This window comes from Rhinolophus sinicus, linkage group LG02 (assembly GCF_036562045.2).
Source record: "Rhinolophus sinicus isolate RSC01 linkage group LG02, ASM3656204v1, whole genome shotgun sequence".
Classification (NCBI taxonomy): domain Eukaryota; kingdom Metazoa; phylum Chordata; class Mammalia; order Chiroptera; family Rhinolophidae; genus Rhinolophus; species Rhinolophus sinicus.
The window spans coordinates 116,173,975-116,191,123 of NC_133752.1; the positions used below are offsets into that span (position 1 = coordinate 116,173,975).

Genomic DNA, 17,149 nt, shown 5'->3' on the forward strand with positions numbered 1-17,149 from the left:
CACCCCTAATTTCCCCTTATCAAGTACAGCCCTTGGCTCAGAATATGGTTTCTAACCCACATCTCTTTGTTGGTTTTCTTTCTGTACCTCTTCTCACTATCTCCCTATACGCGTGCACACACACACACACACACACACACACACACCACACACACACACACACACACACACACACACACTCACACACACACATTCTTCTATCTATGATTTAGTTGAATTTTCTATTTAAGTATCAGAAGCTGGAATTCGGATTGGCAAGAAGCCAGTTTTTAAAAATGAGCTCAAATGTACCAGGCAAACACTTTCAAGAATGCCCACGGCTGCCAGTCTTAATTTTAGAGAGCAAGAGTAAAAATCAGACTTACGTGGCAGGTGCTCTGTTTGGGTTTTTGGAACGTAAGCTATTTAATGAGGTAGAAATATTTCCAACTCTCCACCTAACAAAACAGTAAAAGGACAGAATTCCTTTAAATTAGAAAACTCCCTCAAATCAACATCTCAGCAAAATTTCAGCACACAAAAACAGTACTCAAGAACTATTAAGTTAACAGAATCTCATTTTAGAGTAAAGCACCACTATTATTGCACATGGACCCTGTCTCCATCTAAAGTGTCCTAGAAAAAAGTTCTTCCATTAACCTATTTTCAAGATCAAGTTTTTGTGGGGGTTATTTTGTTTTTTGTTTTTTGTTTTGGCAGGATTGGTAGGCTTGGGGTGTAGGGATGAATTGTTTTCATCTTCTTTCCCCTCCCTGTAAAATGCCTTTCTAAAAGTGTTAACCCTTTTTTCAAATGTTAACATTCATTTTTCTGGCAGGTTTTTAAGTCATTTTTTTTTTTTTTTTGGTTTTAAAAGTAATCCATTTATGTATTGATTGAACAAATATTTACTGAGCGCCTATAATGTTTCAGACCCTATTCTAGGTGTTTCTTTCACTAGGACAGTTTTCCTGTATCATTAAATAGTCTTTGCAAACATTATTTAGTATCATAATACTTTATAAGCAGGATCCAGAATTCATTTAACCATTCTCTTTTTGTGAAATGTTTAGACCATTTCCAATTTCTTCTCATTGTAAATAATGTAGCAATGACCTTCTTTGTATAGACTCTCATCTGTATCTATGACTGATTCTTCAGGCCAGATATCTAGGAGTGGAATTGCTAGATCAAAGGGTACGAACACTTTGAAGTCTCTTGTTAAACATTCTGGCAGACTTTCTAATGCATATTATCACCTGGACTTCCTCAATTCCTCTTCAAGTGAAGAATCACCCATCCCTATTTAAAGACAGGCGAGTATATTCTATTCCTTCTGTAGAGGTTTGCTGAGTCCTAAAATAATTTCATGTGCTGGTGGCAATAAAAGTCATCGGCTGGTGATAAGATGAACGTTGTGTTCTTGAACACTTGCAGTCCTTTCCATACTACACTCACCTTCTGAATCACATTTCTGCATTCTTTTTGCAAAGGCAAAACACTTCAAGAAGAAAGCATCCACACACTCATCTGCACATTACTATTACTCCCAGACAGGAAGTCAACCCAGGAAGAAATCATCCACAAAAATACAAAGTCCTGTGAAGGTATGTAAGATTGCAGTAATCATCTTCATTACTGTGCTATTGGGATTTGGAGGAGTAGGGAAGAGGACATGTAGCTAGAGACATCTCTAAGGAGCCTTACAGCACATTGAGTAAATGAGCCTTCGTAGCTCATCAGCATTTCAGCTCAGGCCAGTTAAGTAGTAAAAGTGCCTAATGGAGGAGCATTTCAATATAAAAGCAATTTTATTGCATAGAATTTTATCCTAATATTTTTTCTGGAATTTCATTCCCTGACTCTCTACTGAGAAAAATTCCTACTTGCCAAGAAAACCAGTGCCGTTTTGAGAACCCCCCTATTCCCACCCCCAGTTCTTGGTGGGCAAGAAGAAAAATTAGGGCAAACAAACAAAAGCCGGATCCAGTCCACTTGGCCTAGTTCAAGGTGGAATATCCACTAATGGCGTTGCCTTCTTGTCTTATTTGAATCAGAAGCCCCTGTAGCAGGAATTTTGTTTATATATGGTCTGCTAAGGACAAGACCTATTAAGAGTAAAATTCAAACTCTTCTCTTTTCTGGAAGCCAGGCAGCCTGAACATCCCTGATCGCCTGCTTTTTCCCTCTAGCTGAGTCCAGGCTGTGGAGAAATCCATGATGAGGACAGAGTTTCTTCTCTGGAAAGATGTTTTTCCAAAGTGCAGAACAGAATCTGTGGTAGGGTGAAGGAAAGCCTTATTCATTCATCCAACAGTAACACACTGAATGCTTAGTAGGTGCCAGGAACTAGTCAAGGTGCTGTGTGAATAAAACAGGCCGATAACTGCCCTCATGCAGCTTGCTGCTGAGTAAGAGGCAAATGTTAAACAAGTAATCGTGTCCATAAGTATAAAATTGCAGGCTCAGTAAGTGCTGAGGCATCAAGAACACAGAGCCGTGAACGCCCATGGTGAGGGAGTTACCTTCATGCGGAAGGCGGGCAGCTGTTACTGGAGTTTCTGAGGGATGGGCTGGAAAAGAGGATTTCTGGCAGAGGGAAAAGCATGAAGAGCGGAGCTGAAGTTCAGAGAGTGAGTAGAAGTGGGGTGCGTGCGGGACGACTCCAGAGAAAGGATCAGGGCCATGCAGGGTTTTGGTCTTCATCGTAAATGGGTGTTTAGATGCTGAAGGCCCCTACTACTTGACAGTTTTACTCTGAGGTATTTACCCAAGAGAAATGAAAACGTATGTCCCCAAAAGAATTAACATGAATATTCATAGCAGCCTAAAAATAGCCTAAGCCTGGAAACAATCCAAATGTCCCTCAACAAGAGAATGGATAAATAAATTGTGGTATAGTCATACTCAATTGAAAGGAATGAACATAGAACCACATGAATACTCTCAAAAAGATTATGTTGAGTAAAAATAGCCAGACATCAAAAAAAGTCCATACTGTGTGATTATATTTGTATGAAATCCCAAAACAGGCAAAACTAGTCTATGGTGATAAAAATCAGATCGTGGTTGCCTGTGGGTGTGGGGGCCAGGAAGAGGGCAAAATGACTGGAAAAGGAAAGCAAGGGAACTTTCTGAAGTGATAAAAATGTTCTATACATTGTTTGGGGTTGTGTTTTCACAGGCATATCCAATTATCAAAACAAACTGTACTGAAGATAGGTGCATTGTATTATTTGTATAATATATGTGAAAGTTTTGTTGAAAGTACACTATACACACATTAAAGTGTTTTGGGCATGAAAATGACATCATATTTGCAATTAGAGAAGAACCACATGGCTGTGTGTGGAGAAGGACACGAAGAGGCAAGAATGGAAGTAGTTATATGGGTTCCTCTACTTACGTGAATGACCTACAAGCCAGAACATCCCTAAGCATCAATGCATATCAGCCCCTCACCTGCGCTTAGTATAGGAGAATTCAGACCTCCCCTTGGCTGGCCTCCCCTAGGAACTGTACAAAATAGTTGTCAATGGGTTGAAAAGGTAATTTAGCTAGAGAAAAAAATGTGGGAAACTTGTAAGAGAACTAAGGAACCCACAGGCAAAGGAGAAAGATTGAACCACGCTTGTGTTACAAAGAATCTTTCAAGGAAAGATTAAAGTAATCATGTTTGTTTTTAATATTTCAAATGTGTCGAACACTTTCTTAGGTTCTCTTCCCCACATCTACAATTTTCTTCTGAAAATTAAGAAATCTAGCAGTCTGGACTGGTGGATGCAATAAGAAGGCAAAGATTATCTTTTACCCAATTGGAATAGACAGAATTAAAATAAGATAAGATAGAAGCAGGTTATGTCTCAAAAACAACATGGGTGCTATGACAGCAAGAGAACGAATAAATAAATTGTGGTATATTCATACTCAATGAAAAGTAGTGAACATATAGCAACATGGAATACTCTCAAAAAGATTATGTTGAGTAAAAATAGCCTGAAAGAGGGCTGGGGACAGGAGGACCAGGTTGTCCAGTCAGGTGCAAGATCCTAAAGGATTTATCCTAGACACTAATACAATGTTGGAAAGGCACTTGCTTGCTGAATGTTTAAAATAACCACAGAATCGAAGCATTTTGGAGCTGGAAAGGATTCTTAGAGGGCATTTCAGCCTACACATTTCACAGATGAAATGCAGAGGTAAAGGTACCAAATTACCCAGGAATATTCATAGCTAACATTTAATTAGAACTTTACCAAGTACTTCCACATTTATTGCCTCATTAAATTCTCATAAAGTGCTGGCAAATAGCAATTTTTAATTATCCTTTTCAGAAGAAGAAATTGGGGCTCAGAGAGTAAAGCAGACAAATCTCTCACCAGTATTTGAGTTTCTCCTCTTCTTCCAGGGCATGCCACTAGATCACAACTCCTAGCTCTCTTGCAGTTATCGGAGTGGGCTGGCAGAGTTCTAGCCAATGGAATATGGCAGAATCCCCCTCCAGGGCTGGCTTCTAAAACCTTGCATACAATCCTTTGTTTTCCACATTTCTCTCTTCTCCATTGTCTGCCACCCAGATGAACAGAATCCAGTAGAGGAATCCAAAGTCCCAGGGGATGGTAAAGCCACCACTTGGTAGAAGCCTGGGTGCCTGAATGACTTTGTGGAGCAGAGATGTTTATCCCCATTCACTGGCCCGATTCAGAGGGTAACAGGAGTGAGAAATAAACCTTGTTTGTGTTTAGGCACTGAGGTTTTCGTGGTTGCTCTACCAATATTATAACATAGAAAAGTTAGGAGTGTCATGCAAAATCCATGTATTAATTTAATTAAAAGAAGTCTATTGGGCATTTATTATATATGCCAAACATTGTGCTGGGCATCAGGTGTACATCAATGAATTAAGACAGATCTGGGCCGTGTCCTCATGGAGCTTACATCTCGTAAATCACACAGTTATAGCAGGGCTAGGACCAAATAAAAATCTGCTAACTCTCAACTTCTTCTAATTTCTACTCCACATGCTTCCTCCAAAATCATTTGAATCACATGTATGAATTTTCTCAAAGATTTCTTTGAAAAATAGAAGATTTGTCCCACCATATGAGTTATAGGATGGAGAAAAAGAGGGAGGGGTTGTTTGTTAAGCTTCTAGGTTTCTCCAGAACTACGGAGGCCCAGCCATGGTAAAATTCCCTTCTAGAGCCTTAGTCAGTAAAAAGGACTAGAGAGCCATTATTTTCATATATTTAAATGTTTAGTTATTTAAGGATTAACCTAAAATATGTATTTCTATTTATGTTGTTGAAAATGGCACAAGTCCATTTCCCTGCATTAGCAAGTAGTAGGTGATTTTAACTCCGACAGACCAAAAATTCTATGAGCCTATTAATCTTTCTCTCTAATAACTGTGGCCTTCTGATGTCTCATGGTCACTGCTCAGAATAACTGTTCTCATTATAATGCATCGTTAAGGGACTGGGTAAATCTCTTAGACTTGGGCTATCCCAAGCATTTGGTTGGAGTTTTTAGAATACTTAGAGCCTAGTTTCTTATGCTTTACTCTCTTTTCTAGACAAGTAATTCTGACAAGCATATAGGACAAGTTGATGTGGCCAATGGATTCTGAGTTTTCATTTATTTCTCAGATCTTGCTTTAAAAATCAGATACATATGATTTATCCAATTTTTCCTCTTATTCAAGTGAATGTTAAATGATTATTATTACATCAGTAAAGACTCTTTTGGTTATAAGTAACAGAAAGATCTACTCAAATGGGCTTAAACAAAAATTAAATTTTGGTTTAAGTAATTAGGACCTGATTTCTCTTTCTCCATCTCTCAGCTTCATAGCACAGGGGTTAGCTCCATTCTCAGACAGAAAATCTCCTCATGGTCATAAAATGGCTGCAAGAATGCCAGCTGCACAGCCCCTTAAGTTCATATTCAGTGGAGAGGAAAAATATAGCTGCTGGTAGCATTCACAAAAGTCTTGAAATGCCCACTGATTGCACTGTTTAGGTCACTTACCATCTCAGGAAAAATGTGCAGGTTTCCTTGGGCCTGGGTCATGGCTCCATTCTTCACATAAGAATTAGAATGCCCCTGAGACCTCATAGAGTGAAGCAGGGAAAGGACAAATCCCCAGAAGAAAACCGGAGGCTGATTCTGTAAGGAGGGGTAGGCAAAGAAAACGGTGGAATGTAATGATCAACACTGTATTGAATGATTATAAGCACTGAACCAAACTAAGATTCTTTCTAAAGAACAAAGATATTAACCAGCTGGGTTAGCTGTCCTTGAACTCAGCAAATGTCTGGGTAAACATAGGATTAGGGTTTCTACTTAGCCTTAAGGACTGGAAAAGCTAAAAGAGCAAATAAGAGATAGTAAAACATGTTAAAATAACTCTTGGTTAGAGAAAGTATAAGCTGGAGAAGTCACTTAGGGAGTTGTTTGCAACGAAAGGGAACAAAGATAAGTGTACATATTTTCTCTTACACACGATTTACTTCTTGTTGCTTTAGAAAGGAAGTATTTGATAAATTGACAAGATCGTATACATTCAGTGCAACATTGTGATGGGAGCAGTGAGGAATGGAAATACAATATAAACTAAGGTTGTTAGTAAGAAAGATGCTTGGGAGAGTGCCTGGATAAATGTTCTAATATTAGGCATAAAAAGAGAAAAAATCATTTTAAACAACTGCTGCTTTTATTAGGAAAAATTCAACAGCTATTTACATTCACTTTATTTCTTGCCACTTTGGGTGGGATGTTGGAAATACTTATTGAAATGAAGTCAGCTTTTGACAGTGTAAATGTACCTTTGATAATGTAAGTTAGAAGCAGAATTATTTGAAGTTGTTGTATGTGATAAGTGACTGAAACCCAAGTCAAACTAGCTTAGGCACCAAGGATCTGTGTTGGAAGGCGCATAGATCTCTGCCATGTCAAGGTCACACCTGCCCCTCACAGACAAGGAATCAGAGATTCAAACACCACCTGGAGTCTTCTCTCATCTCTTCTCTGTTTCTCTTGCCCAGGCTTCCTTCCTAGGAATTATGCCACCCACAAATGGAATGTCCCACCTCCTCTTGCCTAGCTCCATTTGTTCAAACCACGAGGAAGGATTGCTATTGGCCTGACACAGGTCATATCCTCACTCAGGACCAAAACGCTGTGTTTCAAACAGCGCTGCTGGATGTAGTTCCTCATCTGTCTAGTTCAATGGCCAGGAGTTGGGCCTCCCCGCAAGATCTGTTTGTGGTAGGAAAATGGGAATTTTCCAGAAGAAAGATGGTTGGAAGGTCAACAAAACTAGAGATGTTCACACCAAATATCCAGTTCTTTTCTTAATAATGAAGACTATTCAAGGCAATAAATAGAATTATCACTTTAATAAGTAGAGGGTTACAATTGCAACGCTAAAGCCCACATGCCAGGATAAAATGCTTGGCACAGGTAGATAACCCAAATATTTCACGGGTGGTTTCAGGCTTTGCTTGGTGCTTGGCCTTGGCAGACGGCCTTTCTCCCCTGCTGAGATCATTTAATGCCTGTTGAAAGGCAGAACTCTGCCCAGATTCCTGAAACGAATCCTTGCCTTAAAGATACCTTTGGAGTTTTATGTACCACTCTCAGACTGAAGGTCAAATCCAATCATCTTTAACCTGCTTCTAACCTGAAGTTTCAGCTCTGATAACAGACCTCTCTGCTTTGCTCATCTTTACCTAAACCAAGTTCTCCCCGTCCCATCCTTCCATTTCCTTGTGCAACTACTGCATAGCCACAGCCCTTCACAGACAAGCTTCTTAAAAGGAATAATACACCAGATCTTGGTTTCTAAACACCGTTTTTTCACTCAAAGGAAAAAGAAGTCCTTAGAGAAATGTCTGATTCCGGGGCTAGGGGAGGGTTAGTGTAAGAAACCCCTCAATGTGCCAGAAAGTAAGAGGTGCTCAAAAAAATGATGGGAATATGTGAAACAGCTTGAAGGACTCCTTATCTTACCTGGCTTTTCAGCAGCATATAGAACTACTAATCTCATCCTCCCTCTTGAAACGCTCTCCTTCTCTAACGTCTGTTCTTTTTCTGCTTCAGATTCTGTTCTTTCCTCAATGACAGCTCCCTCTAAATCTTTTCTGGGTCTCTCATTTTCTGCGCACCTCATAAATATAGGTGTTCCTCAGGGTTTTGTCCTCAGCCCTTTCCTCTTCTCATTCTATTTTCCATTCCTGGTGATCTTAGCTAATCCCAGCTTCAGTTACTATAGAAAAAATAGCTCTCAAATATATAGTTCTTAGTATATTTATGTATGAGTAGAAATAAGAGGCTCAGCACAGACGTCTCTCGTAAGCTCCGGAACCATATATTCACCCAATCGCCACCTGGATACCTCCACTTAGCTTAACCCACTGATATCTCAAAGATAATCTGTTAAAAATTGAAGATATTTTCTTCTTCTCATCTATTACTCATTCTTTTTTTGAGATTAATATAATGTTTAATGTAATGAAATCAAATTAAAGCAAGAACTACACCTTCCAAATTATCAGAAAAGAAATACACTCCTGCAATGCAGATAATAGAGTAAAAGAGAGAGAAAAGATACTTCAAACATAAGAAAAATGATATAGAATATCTTGGCAGAATTAAAGCCAACAACATTTATTACAGCAGTAATTGGTATAAATGTGTCCATTAAAAAGAAAAAGATCCTAAAACAAAATCCATCTATATGTTAAAAATGAGAGCTACAGGCGATTTAAAATGTAGAAATTCAAAGGAGGTGAAAAATTATACCAAAAATAAACAGATTGATTATGTTTAAAAAGTAGAGGTGGTGCTATTAATTAAAACAAAGAGATCAATTCCAAATAATAGAGTATAATTCAGAATGAAGACCTATCATGAATTACCCCAAATAAAACTAAAACAAAACAATTTTTTTAGAAAAGAAGCAAAAGTAACAGAAAATACTGAGGGAACTTTAGCACAAGAGCAATAGGAAACTGTAATTTAATTCTTTTGAGCCAATTATCTTTGAATCAGCATTCCAAGGACAACTAAAGACAAGCAATGTTTCTCAAACTGTAATGAAAAGAAAGGAGTACTGGTGAAATTACCTGGTGTGTGTGTTAAAAAATGCATACTACCGGGCTCCAACTCTTGCTTATTAAAGCTAAACCTCCTGACATGAAATTTGAGACCCATTAATTAATAAGACTGATGTAATAGACAAGCCAGATTCTTAATCATAAAAGCAGAGAAGATAGCTGCTTCTCAAGATCTACGAAATACTTCTAAAACTCAATGTCAGTAAACTTTAGATTCACAGCAGTAGTTACATTCTCAGACTGCAACATAATTAAAGCAGAAAAAGAGTAAGGGCGAAGGGCATCTATAAAAATTCTAAAGTTAACATCACACTCTATGGTGAAAGACTGAATGCTTTTCCCTAAGGTCAGGAAAAAAGAAGGAAATCTGTTCTCAATACTCCATTCAACATGATACCGGAGGAGCAAGCCAGTGCAATAAGACAAGAAAAATAATTTTTGTTTAGAAGAGGGGGAGAGAACAGATAACTAAACACCCAGAAGTTTAAAACATATATTCTCTCTCAAAATACTTTTCATTCAAAGAAGTAAAACAAAATTGTAACTATTTTTTTAAGTGATCATAAAACCACATATGGAAACGGAGCTAAACTGAAGCTCTCCTCTGGTTAAATTCCTCATCTTGGGTGACTCATATCTCAACTTAAATTCAGACCCTTAGAAAGGCCTTATGCGAGGTTGGTCCCCCTCTCATTATCTATTATAGCAGCATCTTGTTTTTGTGCTCCAAAGAATCTACCAAAATCTGTAATTACTGAAACTATTTGGTTACTTGTTTTACATCTGTCTCTGCCCCTCACTCCATGATAGGTCTGGCTACACAATGTGCAGGGCTCACGGCAAAATGAAAATGCAGGGGGGAACACTTTGTTCAAAATTATAAAGAACATTGAGATGGAACCTCAGACTATTAAAGCAATCACAGGACCTTCCTGAGAGCAGAGTCTTGGGTGACTGCACAGGTCACAAGCCCACGAAGCTACCCTGCTTCCTCACCACTGGAATATATGTCTGTCTTATACATAGCCACCTGACACCACGAAGAGTACAGGTTCTATATAAATAATTGTTGAAGGGAAGGAGAGATCAAGACTGAAAAATAGTACACTCATAACAACTCTAAGTCAACTATTCCTAAGAACATGGTGAAAGCCAACGATGCCTTCCCCAGAAAGCACATCAAGCCCCCAAACACATTTTGCATCCAGCTCAAAGCTGATAGAGCCCTCAAAGAAACTCATCCATCAACCTGGTAAGGTCTACAGAGACCCCAGATAAGGGATCTCTAGTTTGGGAAAGGCAACCATATTCATGTGATCAGGTCCCACTTAGGTGAAAGATCTGACAGGCAACCTTCCTCATTAGCTCCAGGGAAAGGAGACGATTCAGATGAAAGTTAGATGTCTTCTTATTAATCATTCTTTATATCTATTACTGGTACTACCAACATAAGATTGTCTAAGCAAGAAACTCTGGGATTAATCTTACGTCAATGCCCTTCAGTCTGAGACCACCAGGAATAGATCTCTAGTTGAAGTTGAGTTAATTACTCATTGCAGTGAAGCAGAAGGCACAGCATAGGGAACTATGGGACTCAGTAAAGAGAGTGAAAGAAAGAACTTATTATAGAATTTGGAATTTGGTTGAGTGATTTGAAAGAGGGTCTAAGGAAGCAGGGGTCTGCTCTAGATTGGAAGCTGTCAAAAAGAAAGAGCATTTTATGATTGGGATATCAATCCATCTTATCTACAGGAAGGACAGTCCAGAGCAAGAATAATACTATAATTGGTAAAGAAGTAGCTATTACTTGTGTTAGCTGAGAGAGGGGAGTGTTTGACATTTTGTGGATGGGACAGTGCCCCTTTTTTTGTCTGTGCTTAAACAAAATGAACTTCTTCTATGTCATGGTCTTTTATGATCTCAGAATCATCTTGTCTGATGTTGGTATTCTGTGAGATTTATAATCCCAACAAGAAAATAACACAACCTAGCTGTGAATGCCAGATCAGCTTCTAGGTATCAAGAGCTGTTTTTCTCCCCTTCCCATTCATTACTCTCTGTCATTCTCATATGGATTAGTTACCAAGTACTATTAGTTTTACTTCCTGTATATCTCTGGAATCTGTCCCTTCTCTCAATCTTTTCCTGCTTTTCTAATCCAGGCCATTATCATTTGTCATTTAAATCACTGCATCAGCTACTTAACAGTTTACCTGACATTTCATCTTATTCCTGTTCCAGTCCCTCCTCTACCTTACACGCATTAGCCAGAAAGAAGTTTCTAAATATAATAACCCTGCTTAAAATCATCTTTGATTACATTACCAGCCATGTTGCTAAGATTTAAACAGTAAAATTAAAAATCAGTGAGGTTAGCAATAAAAACAAACTTTTCTCTTTTCTCCCTAAAAGGAATCAGAAGGGTGGAAAAGTGTATTTATACAAGGAATAAGCTGAAGTTGGAAACTATTTTGATATTCTGATTCCCTTTTGAGAAATTATGACTCAATACAAATCAACAGAGTGACATGACTGCTAAAAAAACTTGATTCATTATTGGCACATTAACAGAAGTATATTGTCCAGAGTAAGAAAATTATGTTCAGTTCAGTTCTGGGTAATATGTTTTAAGAAAGGCATTATTAAAATAATACATCCAGAAGAGGTCAACCAGGACAGGATGGTTCTGGAAACCGTGTCATATGGATAATCAGAAAAAAGTGGAGCTTAAAGAAAAATAAAGAGGGACATGACAAATGTTTTCAAATATCCGAAGAACTGTCGTATGTAAGAAAGAGTAAACTTATTTTGTATCGTTTCAGGGGCAGGATCAAGTCTGCGGATTCTAAATCATAGAACGATTGACTTCTACTCAATATAAGGAAATACTTTCTAATTTTTAGAACTGCCTAATAATGGAGTTAGCTTCCCGGAAAGGTAATGAACCCCTAGTCACTAGAAGGGGTCAAGCCAAAGCTGAATAATCATCTGGAAAGTATATTGCAAAACAAAAGTTTTTAAATCATTTATGATGAAGAGACAGTTCTTTAATCCACTGTGGCCCAATACTTTTAATAAATTACAATAAAACTAAATTAGTAGAAATAAAAAGAAAAAACAAAAAATACAAGCTCGATTTTTTTATTATCTCATTCAGTAAACAAAATTAAATTTCAATAAATAGACTTAGAACAAACATAAAAGGGAAAGAAAATAATGACTTAAAAAGTGTTGCTTATTGAAAATGTGTATTTCAAACTACTATAATTTTTATAACTCAGTTTTTGTTGTTTTTCAATTGTAACTGAAGAAATTATGAGTGATTATGAGTGAATTAGTAATTCTTTAGATTAGACCATTTTATATTCATTCTTTGAATAAACACCCTGCATATTGATAGTTTTAAAATTTTTAAACTATTTTATTGGGGAAGGGGAATAGGACTTTATTGGGGAACAGTGTGTACTTCCAGGACTTTTTTCGAGGTCAAGTTGTTGTCCTTTTAGTCTTAGTTGTGGAGGGCACAGCTCAGCTCCAGGTCCAGTTGCCGCTGCTAGTTGCAGGGGGCGCAGCCCACCATCCCTTGTGGGACTCAGAGGAATTGAACTGGCAACCTTGTGATTGAGAGGATGTACTCCAACCAACTGAGCCATCCAGGAGCTCAGTGGCAGCTCAGCTCAAGGTGCCGTGTTGCGAGAGCTCAAGGAATCAAACTGGCAACCTTGTGGTTGAGAGCCCACTGGCCGATGTGGGAATCGAACCGGCAGCCTTCGGAGTTAGGAGCATGGAGCTCTAACCGCCTGAGCCACGGGCTGGCCCAATAGTTTTACGTTTTTAATGTGATAAATGAGCTTCGTTTCTTTCTCCTTTCACTATCTAATCCAGGTTGGACTGACAACAATGCTATTCTCAGGGAATGATGTTTATCTAAAATACTTCTATGTTTTATTTTAGTAACATTCATAAGAACTAGGTTTACAAAGGAACGATGATGGGAATAGAAAGAGATTTTAAAATAGTTTCAGCAAGCTCAGCATATTCATTTTTAACTTTGTCTGAAATGGAGCAAGTGATGCTGTATTTTCAAAATTCATTTTAAATTTTCATTAATTGTCAGTTAGAATAATGTAAGTTTATAGTTATATTTAAATCATCTTTTGATGAAATAAATGATTCCATATCTATGAATTTTCTGTATGTGGACAGTCCTTAATGGAAAACAAAATTCAAACATTCTATCGAACTCATAATGGTTTGATAACTTTTTGCAGAGATGCAGCATCAAGAGAATCACCTACCGCATTGATAATTGATCTTAAATTATGTAATAACATGTAATAACAATCTGTAGAAACCTTATTCTTCCAAGCTTCTACCTTTGGTTTTTGCCCTTTGATTTTACCTGCCATTGTAAAACAGGTTGCATTCCTGTCTCGCATGGAAAAATTATGAAGATGAAATTCTGAAGGTATCAAAACATTAATAACGCTAGTTGGCCAGTCAATACCTTTAAAAAGATGGGACCACCAATTTCTTGCAGCGATGCTAAATGCTCAAATATGCTCAATAGAACATTCCGCTTCGATAACCATCATATCTTAGGATGTAACACAGTTGTTTATGGTTGTCTTCCATATTATCATATAAAAAGAATAATCTTGATTTTACTGTAGGCTTTATATAATTTATAATCTTTACTAAGTCACTAAGTATAGTTGATAAGCTTTTATCAACTTTCTCAAAGAAAGAAGTAGTATGTTGACTTACATTCTGGGACAAGCTCCTTAATTTAGGTAACTATTTCAGAATGTTTTGTTGTCATTGCAGCTATGCATCCAATTGTATTCCTACATAACCCACAAATCACATTCACTGACAATGCAATTTTTCATAGTTTTCTGTTGTTTAGAAAACTACATTATGTTTGTAAGCAATGAAGCAGAAACAGAGAATTCTTCATATTACTATCTTATTTGAAAAGTATATAAATTAAGAGAATTGACATATTAGCAATATGTATATAAAAATAATTTATTAGCTTTATTCATTCTGAGTTAATCTACTTGCATATTTCAAATTGTTGTGCTGTTGTTAAGTGATATTTGAGCTACCTATTTTGCCAGATTCTCCCAACCTTTCTCAGACAGAACTTTTGATGCAGTTTTCACTAATGTCTTGACAATGGTATATATATAATTTAAGTATTATATATATATGTGTGTGTATGTGCCATATAATTTATACACATATATACATATATTACATTTTTAAGACACATTTTCATTTTGTAAGAGGTTTCTAGGAGGAAAAACGTACTATATTAGATTATAAGATGCAATCCAGTTTTAGAAACATTAAAATGCCACAAAATGTGCATCTTAGAGTTGAAGAAATATAGTAATAATGAAACAAGCTTCGAACACTAATGGCTCTGCTTGATTCTTCTGCTGGAATTCAGAATGGACCTTCATTTGTCTGATTCCTCTTCCGTTTCTTAGGGTATGTATTCTGGTGACGTGCCCACAGTTTTAAAGATTTACCCACGTTGGTGGTGTCACTAGTTTATTCATTTTCACTGTCCATGGTACGCATCTACCACAACATACTTGTGCATTCTGCCTATGAAAGTTGCGTACTGAGACACGGGGGACTGGATCAGTTTCTCACCTCGGGCTTCAGAACAATCTGGTCTATTCCTGCACATATACTTAATGTTTTCTTGCCCACGTGACTTCCTGTTTGTTCACAATAAACTTCCTCCTGAAATAGACCCTGAAACCTATTGGAGGCACTACCTCTCCAGCCTCTTTTCTTCTGCTTCCCATCGTCTGCTTCATACTACAGGCATAGACTGAATTACCGCAGTTCTGAAAACTATGTCACCACACTCTCTTGCCTGGAGGCCTTTGCCCATGTTGCTTTTTCTGCCTGGAATGCTCATTTTCTGCTAACTCTTGTCCACCTCTCAGGAATCGTCTGGTTAGAAAAGTCTTTCTCCACAACATTCCAGTTTGGGACCTTTTCCTTGAGCTCACAACATACGGGGCTTCATGCCGTCATCTCAGGATTTTGTCAGAGTTTATTCCACCTTTCCAAAGTGTCCAATATACGTACTACCGAATAAAACCCCACAAAATAAAACCCCAGTTGGTGCCTGGAAAGCCTGTATAAAAGGTCTATTTTTGTGTAGTTGTAACTTTAATGAACAGGAAACATGGAAATAATACTTAGAAATGTCAGCACCACCTTTAAAAATGTCTTAGGTTAGGGGTGAATCACAAATCACATCCTTGTTGGTAAAAGAGATGGAGATACACATATTGTTTTCCTTTGCCTTCAGGACTTTTAGCTAGATTCCAGAGGACTTTCTCCAAGAGCAACAAGATAAAACTCTGCCCTGAGTTAGTTCTCTGGTATGGGAAAGAAAACATCTCATTTGGTTCCCTCTTCGTGTTTTTCTTTTCTTTTTTATTCAATTTATTTAAACTAAAAAACCAAAACAACAAAAACAGTTCACCCATTTCTCCCATTCCCAACTCTCCACCTTTAGCAACCATCAATCTGTTCTCTGTATTTATGAGCTTGGTTTTTCTGTTTTTCTTTTTAGATTCCATATATAAGAGACATCATATGATATTTGTCTGTCTCTGTCTTATTTCACATTGCATAATGTGCTCAAGATCCATCCATGTTGTCAAAATAGCAAGATTTCATTCTAAATTGTATGGCTAAATATTTCATTGCATATAGATGCCACAAATTCTTCATCCATTTATCCATTGATGGACACATAGGTTGTTTCTGTATCTTGGCTATTGCAAGTGATGCTGCCATGAACATAGGGGTGCATATATCTTTATGAGTTTTCATATTCTTTGGATAAATACCCAGAAGTGGAATTGCTGGGTCATAAGGTAGTTCTATTTTTAATTTTTTGAGGAACCTCCCTACTGTTTTCCATAGTGGCTGCACCAATTTGCAATCCCACCAACAGTGCACAAGGGTTCCCTTTTCTCCACTTCTACTAATGTCTTGACAATTGACAATATTTAGCAATTTAAATTGTTTACTTTATACAAAGCCTATAAAGCGTTAGTGTTTATTTGTGAAATGTTGACTATCTGCTTTTTCAGCTTTTTAAATTCATTACTCTTTCTTTCAAAGAGGTCTTCTGATTTTGGACTTACCACTTTTTGAGTTTAGGGTCAGGATTGAGGAGAATTGACAGCAAAAGGGCATCACACAGATAACTTGATAATTTGAGGGTGGTGATAAAAATGTCCTGTATCTTGATTGGTATTATGGTAGCAGTCATATGGGTGCATATATTTGCCAAAGCTCATCAAATTATACATATATTTAAAATGTGTGCATTTTATTGTATGGAAGTTATACCTTAATAAGGTAGATTTAAAAAATGTTTCTCCATGAAGCAACCTTCCCCAACAGACTTCTTTTTTCTGAACTTGAATAATGGTACACAATTTACCGACTGATTACTTAATGTCTTCTTTTATTCTCCAATAGTTAAGCAGGCCATACAGCCCTGTAAGCCAGCTCTGTCCCCAGCCCCACCCCATCCTTAGCTAACTGGTATGTGTGGAAAAGAGACAGCATTAAAATATGGTTTCAATTGATAAGGAAATTATCAGTTATTGAGTATATCAATGAGTGATCATTCAAATAGAGATGATTTATAAGTAAAAGTTATGAATTTCTTTTGGACATTAGCAAAGAAAATTCCAATTAATTTCTGACTGAGAGCCAACCATACTATGTACACTCTACCATGCTACAGAAACATGACAACCTACACCCATGAACAAATCAATTAAGCTTTAATGATTCCTGTGGCAATTGAATGGCCACAGTATTTGCTGCTTCTCCCATCTTAAGGTAGATAGAGTCTCTTTCCCACCCCCTGAATGAGGGATGGCCTTGTGGAAGAGGTATTGTGCCAGTTCTGAGACTAGGCATCAAGTTGCCTTGTAGATTGCAGTTTTGCACGCTGGGAACCCTGAAGTCATGTGAACAAGCCAGGGCTGGCTGGC

General features: G+C 37.5%; 1 protein-coding gene across 14 annotated transcripts in view; it reads right to left on the reverse strand.

The window, feature by feature from the left end:
* The window catches only part of MRPL42 (mitochondrial ribosomal protein L42), a 72,587-nt gene that overhangs the window by 17,828 nt on the left and 37,610 nt on the right, over nt 1-17,149 (reverse strand). For 12 of the 14 annotated variants that reach the window (XR_012493861.1, XR_012493858.1, XR_012493860.1 and 9 more), the window contains exons 6-7: nt 6,010-6,147; nt 366-437 (exon numbers count right to left, since the gene is read on the reverse strand). The gene's annotated coding sequence lies outside the window, so the exon portion shown is untranslated. The remainder of the gene's footprint in view (nt 1-365; nt 438-6,009; nt 6,148-17,149) is intronic. The other 2 variants (XR_012493863.1, XR_012493862.1) reach the window with 1 other exon arrangement.